This window comes from Haemaphysalis longicornis, unplaced genomic scaffold (assembly GCF_048455015.1).
Source record: "Haemaphysalis longicornis isolate Haplotype H1 unplaced genomic scaffold, Haemaphysalis longicornis Haplotype H1 scaffold_9, whole genome shotgun sequence".
In the NCBI taxonomy this organism is placed as follows: domain Eukaryota; kingdom Metazoa; phylum Arthropoda; class Arachnida; order Ixodida; family Ixodidae; genus Haemaphysalis; species Haemaphysalis longicornis.
The window spans coordinates 111278256-111285056 of NW_027526460.1; positions in this window are offsets into that span (position 1 = coordinate 111278256).

A 6801-nucleotide genomic window follows, 5' to 3' on the forward strand; every position below is an offset into this window, starting at 1 on the left:
ACTAGTAACGAGAGAAGAAGTAAGGAAGGCTTTGAAAGAAATGAAAGGGGGCAAAGCACCTGGTGAGGATCAGATAACAGCAGACCTCTTGAAGGATGGCGGAGAAATTGTACTTGAAAAACTAGCAAACCTGTATACGCAATGCCTAATGACCGCAAGTGTACCGGAATCTTGGAAGAACGCGAACATCACCCTAATCCATAAGAAAGGTGACATGAAGGACTTCAAAAATTACAGGCCGATCAGCTTACTGTCAGTCATCTACAAGGTATACCTTACCAAGGTAATCACAACAGAATTTCTGCCATCTTAGATTTCAGTCAACCTAATGAACAAGAAGGGTTTCGTAAAGGTTATTCAACACGATTAATCAGGTGATAGAGAGTTAGAACGGTGGTTTGGGCTATTCCAGTGATAGAGAGATGTGCGGAGTATACTCAACCCCTATATTTAGCCTTCATACATCATGAGAAAGCATTTGACTCGGTCGAAACCTCAACAGTCATGCAGGCTTTGCGGAATCAGGGTGTAGACGAGCATTATCGCCCTCCGTAAAAATAGCAGTAAAATACCTGTAAGGAAGGGCGTCAGACAAGGAGACACAATCTCTCAAATGTTATTCGAACTCACCTCGCAGAAAAGATTGAGTGCCTCAACAACGCATCTATATCTTTGAAAGGTCTCCTTGGACCCTGGCCCTCTCCATCGTCCCAGAGAAAAGTGTTGGTTGCTTTATTTGACTATTTACGCGGAATCGGCCTCGCAGAGACAATTTAGAACTTTACGTGTCAGATCGCGTGGACTTTTAAGTCACCACGCAAAGCTTCGTGTTCACTTTTCTTTTAATCTCTTCTTTTCCCATCTTTCTTCTGCCCTACTTCTTTTAGGGCCTTTACTCCCTTCTCCCCATCCCCGCAGAGTAGCATGCAGGCGGGAACATGCCGGCAAACCTCTCTGCTTTCATCTAATAAAGAGCTCTCTCTCTCTCACACAGCATATTTAAAAGAGGTATTCAGAACATTCGATTGGGAACAGGTTAGCGTAAGGTTTAATGGAGAATGTGGGATCCGTCGACCCCCAAGGATGAGACTCGAGCGTCAAGGGGGGAGAGAAGTGATAATCGATGTCTGTCTTTAACGGGACGTCGGGGATATTGCACCCGGAAGAAAGTGTCTTAAAGCTGACTGGGAATCAGACAGAACGTAGGCTGGGGTCGGAGGATGTGAAATCGCCAGGGCATGCAATAGCGGCCTCCCCGGCCGTCGTAGTGTGGCTGGTTAGAATGGTGGCTTCGATGGGCGTCGCGGTGCCTGCAAACGAAATTACAATCGCCTTGCTGCTATGGTAGCGGGAGGTATCTGTGTCTAGTGTGTCTGGGGCTGGGGGATGCATTCGGGCATGTGCCTTCGCCCTAGCCAGGCGACGTCCTCCGTGAAACGTTGGGTGCATATGTCGTGGGAGAGGTATGATTCGCAAGTGTAATCTGATTTCGCGTGGGATCGGGATGGGTTTTGTATGTGTGGTGGTTGTTTTTATTCCCACAGAGTGTAGTACAAACTGCCCTGTGGGAGAAGCTGCCAGCCGAGTTTGTTGGGACGTATTGTTAGCCTCAATTAGCTCTGAAGTGGTATTGTGGCGACCTAGCTGCTCTAGCCTGTCGTTCGGGGTGTGTGGATGGAGGAACAAGGCATGTCGATACGCTTTCCTCAGTGAGGCATCCAATTTCCGAGTGGTAGAGGGTATTAGGAGAAGGTATAGTAATTGGTAGAGTATTCTATTAAGGAGAACGCAGTGGACCAGGCGCAGGCGATCCTGTTCCAACAGACCTCTGTTTTGGTGGAAACCCTACGTATAAGATGTGTGATCTGTGCAACGTGTCTACGCACGTACTGGAGGGTTGGTATAGGTGAGCGGTTGTGTGTGAGTGTCAAACCCAGGATCTTGAGCTGCTGAACCACTGGGATGTCATCCCCGTTGACTCTGAGATTTATAGGGGAAGTAGGTGAGGGCTTCTTTCCGGGTGGGGTGATGAGCATTGCCGATTTGGTAGGAGAACAGGTTACTGCCACAGGTTGTATGTGTCTTAGCACGGTGTCCAGGCCTCTTTGTAAAGTGTGTTCAATGTGGCCATCTGATCCCCGTGTCACCCACAGAGCGATATCATCTGCGTACAGCATGCTGCGCAGGGAGGGAATCGTGAGGAGGGCTTTAGTCAGGGGGATTAGGGTGATGTTAAAGAGCATTGGAGAGCGCACAGCTCCTTGTGGTGTCCCTCTGTTCGGCGTGGAGAAGGGTTCGGAGCGCATCGATCCCAGCCCAATCGTGACCATGCTACCACATAGGAAGTTGTAAGTGTACTTATATAAGTTGAGTCCGAGGTTTAAGTCACAGATAGCTTGTAGAATTACTTGAAGGGAAACCCTGTCAAAAGCTCCATGTAAATCCAATGATGGAAGTGTGCTGTTGTCTATCTTTGGTGAGGGTAGATGTAGGTCGTGATGGTATTGCAAGAGAGCATCCTGCGTTGAAAGGTTGGGTCGGAAGCCTAGCATATTAGGGGGGTACAGCTGCTGTTATTCTAGGAATCTGTTGACTATATATCTTGCAGTATGTGCTCCAAAAGCTTACCCATGCATGACGTCAACGAGACTGGGCACAGGTTTTGAAAGGAGAGTTCCTTCCCCGGCTTGGAGATTAGCGTAACGGTGGAGTGCTTCCATTGCTGGGGGAGCGTGTGGTTGAGCCATTGGCCGTTCATATAGGCCATAAGACTCTTTACACCTTCATCGTTAAGCTGTCTGAGGAAGGAATTGGTGACGCCATCCAAACCTGGCTCGGTGTTGCGCTTAGGTTTTATATAGCTTGCTCCAATTCCTGCATGGTTATGGGTGCATCTAGGGTGCCGTTGGGTATTCCCGTGTAGGGTGGGGCGGACTCGCCTTCCGGGAGGGAGGGGGATGTAGATTGCCCTTAGGTTCCTACATATCTCGCCCTTTGGTTGGCCCGCATCAGTGATCAGTTTAGTTGTTTCATTGGCTGTTTGTGTCTGTGTTGGTTGGGTTGAGGAATGCCTTTAGTATGTGCCAGGCCTTCCGGGTGGACAGTTGACCCTTAAGCCCATCGCAGGTGTCAAGCCAGTGATTTCTCGCAAGGCTAGCCGCATAGAACTCTTTCTTTACGAATATTGTTTAGTTTGTTCTTGAGTGCTCGCCGGTGCTTGCGCTTGCGCCAACGAGCCTCCAGACTGTTGTGTGCTTCCCACAAATGTGCTGGGTGTTTGTCTACATACTGGGTCGGTGGTGGGGGCTCAAGGGTGGTAGTTGCATCTTTCTGCGCCTGTAGTAGTTGGGTGGTCCGTTCATCGAGGTCCTGTTCCGTGGCCGCCGGGGGCAGACTTGGGCACTCCGCTCTAAATCGGTCCCAGTCCAAGCGCTTCGGAGGATTGTCGCTGTTCGAGCGTAGGTGATGCTGATAGTTCAGCGTCGTTTCCACTATGAAGTGGTCACTACCTAACGCGTCGGGGGTGGTGCATGCGCTTCTGAATAGGGGGTGATTGGAAAAGGCGAGATCCGGGCAGGTGTCTCTTTGTACACTATTGCCCAGTCTCGCCGGGTTGGAAGGGTCTGGGAGATGATTGAGGTGGTGTGCTTGGGCTAGGGCTTCAAGGGGTCGTCCCTTCCGCTCCGTCCTATGATAGCCCCACTCAGTGTGTGGGGCGTTAAAATCGCCCACCACGAGCCGTGGATCGTTCTTCGTGACTAAGAATGTTTGCTGAAGAATGTATTTGAAAGAGTAGTGTTTCGATTTAGGCTGGCGGTAGACATTCGGCACGTGTATGGTGAAGGTTTTTGCCTTACGTATGTAGAGTGTGGTATGTGCGGGATAGGGGATTCAAACGTATGGTGCTTGGCCGGCACGTTCCTGTGAACAAGCGTAGCTATTTCCGGAAAGTCTGGGGAGCAGTGGGCCGAATAATCTTTAAGTGCAGCTTGCGTATTGGTTTCTTGAAGCGCTATTGCTAACGGAAGAGTTGACACTGTGGTGATGTGGGCCTGTAGGTTGCCCAGATTGCGTTTGTAGCCCCGGCAACTCCACTGCCGCACCACGGACGGCTTAAGGACCTGAGTTGTCATTGTTGGGTGCTAGTAAGGGTGGGAGCGGTAATAAAGCGAAGTTAGGTGTGACTAACTGGATCCATTTCAGCATGTCGTCATGCAGGGACATGATTGTGCTCTGAGGCTACATGGTTCTCGAGGGACTGTAGGGCTTGGCGAGCCTCGAGATGGTCTCGCATGAAGAAAGGTCGGCGCCCTTAGCTCGTCAGTGCACCCGGCTGTGTGCGGAGAGGCAGTTAGCCACCCTTCAAAGAAGTCGAAACACTCTGCTGTTGTCGCGATCGAATTAGTACCTATCGATTGCAGAGCATATACCTATGCCCCCCATCTCCCAGACGACGCTCTGTTTATCCACGACTACTTTCTCCTTGACTTCTAAGCTACTACGTGGCAACGTTTACTTGCTGTTGTCCTTTGTTCCTTGTTTTTCTGCTTTGTTTGTACGTGCTCATGCTTGCGCTGCAATTCGCAGCAGCCGCGTTAACACGATTGGGGGAGTGTGTCGCAACATTTGACAGCGGCATTTTCAGAAGTTCTCAGAGAGGCGATTACATCTATGCATTCAATTTCTCCCCCCTCCTGCCGGCCCGAAACGAGACGGGGTCGTCTGTAACAAGCTGCCAGTCTGTTCCAAAATCGCACGCTATATCACCTGACTATCCATTCCCCGAAGCCCGGGGCAGGAGGCGCACGTGAGAAAGCGTTTTCAATCCCTCACCGCAATGTTTACCTTAATGTTTTTTTGCTGGGTGCTCGAGGGTTTCTGGAAGGAAGCGCATATATTTGGTTTCGTCGTGTGTGACACGCATTTTGCTTTCTTCCGGGGGCGGTGACTAGGTTTTTCGGCCATAAAGGAAATTATCGGGATCGAAGGTTGAATTGCTCATTTCTTCTTGGCCAGGGAATTTTCAGTTGCTGGTGGAAAGTTTGCCGTATGGACGCTTAAATTGAGTTTTAGCTTCACAACTGCTAGTACCGGCGAGAGCTGTTATAACTTTGAGCCCCACATGTGCACGAGACAAAGAACCAAATTGAACGGTCGAAAACTTCCTCCTCAGCCTCAGCTGAGACCGCTGCGGCTTAATGTACCGGCAGTTTACAACCCCTACGGCATGACATTACGAATAGTTTTTGCCCGCACTGAACGTCGCTTTACCTTATCATCTTGGAAAGTTTTTCCAACTCGGCAGTACGTTGTCGAAAGACAGGGTCACGACAACGCGTTCGACAACGAGCTAGAGTCCACTCCGGTTAGGCCTCCTGTTCCAAAGTTAGTGCATCGCGTATACTATAGCCCTCGCGAGAACTGCTGGGCGCAGGTCGATGCAGCGCTGGCTGCGCTCGCTCCGCAAGCAACACACCGCTGGGAGTGGATGGCAGTCCTCCCATTCGTCCTGCAGTGGGCATAACTAGGCTGATAAAAATGGTGGTAACTACTTATACTCGTTCTAATTAGTGTGCGTTCGTCTCTACTCTCGAGGTCAGCCCATGCGTGAACACGCACACACGCACGGACACCATGATCGAGGGAGTGCCAACAAGCGTACCGTCCATTGTACACAGCGCCAGCGGGCGCAACTTAGATATGCACCAAGAAGGTGCAGAAATCCAGGGCTGGCACCTGGTGCCCGCTTGGCCGTGCACCCCGAATAATCGTAGCTGATAGGTACTTCAATGTTCTGACTCATTCAAAATTATTTTTTACAGCTGGCAGCACTTACCCAACTTTCATTAGTTTTGCCTCCGCCTCTTCTAACTACCGACCCCTCTCCCCCATTCAGGCGCAAGAGACGCCTTAGGAGCGAAGTCGCGGAGATAATCAACTAAGACCGGCCTGGGGAACATCAAAATACAACATGCATGCCTTGTGTTCACGAAATGGCCACGAACGAGCAGTCGTTCCGGACCCGTGTGTACTCTGCTGCTGCATTACCTCGGCGCACTTATCCCCGTTAAGTACGCCGCATTACAGTGGTTGGTAATGCGAAAGCGAGGAAGTCCGCCTGCCTCGTTCTCGGGCTGAAGGGAGAAAGAAGAGCGGCCCTCTGGAGACGACCAGCTGCTGCGGGCCTGGATCATTCCGCGGTTCGTTCTCTCTCCGTCGCTGCGGCCTGCCGGAAGATGTGAAGGATCGCTGGCAGCCGCAATGAAAGGCAGCAACAATAATCGCGAGCAATGGGCGAGCCGGCGTGCTTCTTGAACTGTGGTCTCTCCCTCTGGGCGGGACACCGTAACCGCGTCCCACGTCGGCTGACGAGGATGACGCAGTGGCGGAGTTGCAAGGCTAAAATGGCGGGGGCGCGGCATTGCGATCTGTGTGCTTAGCCTCGTGGTTACCACCACGTCGCAGAACTTGGCGGAGGTGAGGCGATGGACGATGCGGCCGTTGCTTCTCCCTGTCGGGCCAGAAGAGGGTCCGCCGTTGTCGACTTGGAGAAGGCACAGAGCACACTTTGATTGGGCACCACTGCTGGGAAGGTTGCGAGGTTAGACCTTCACCTTCCTCCACCCCGAGGCGCGGTTGATTTGAGATACGGGTTGGGGAAAGGCCGTGGCACCGCTGTTTTGATGCGGCGACTGGAGTGCGCGAAGCTGATGCTCGCACCTCTGCGCCCTTCACTCTAACCTACTGAGCTCGCAGTTGGTGGCGCCACTAATTGCTCTACCCGGAAGTGGCTTCATAATT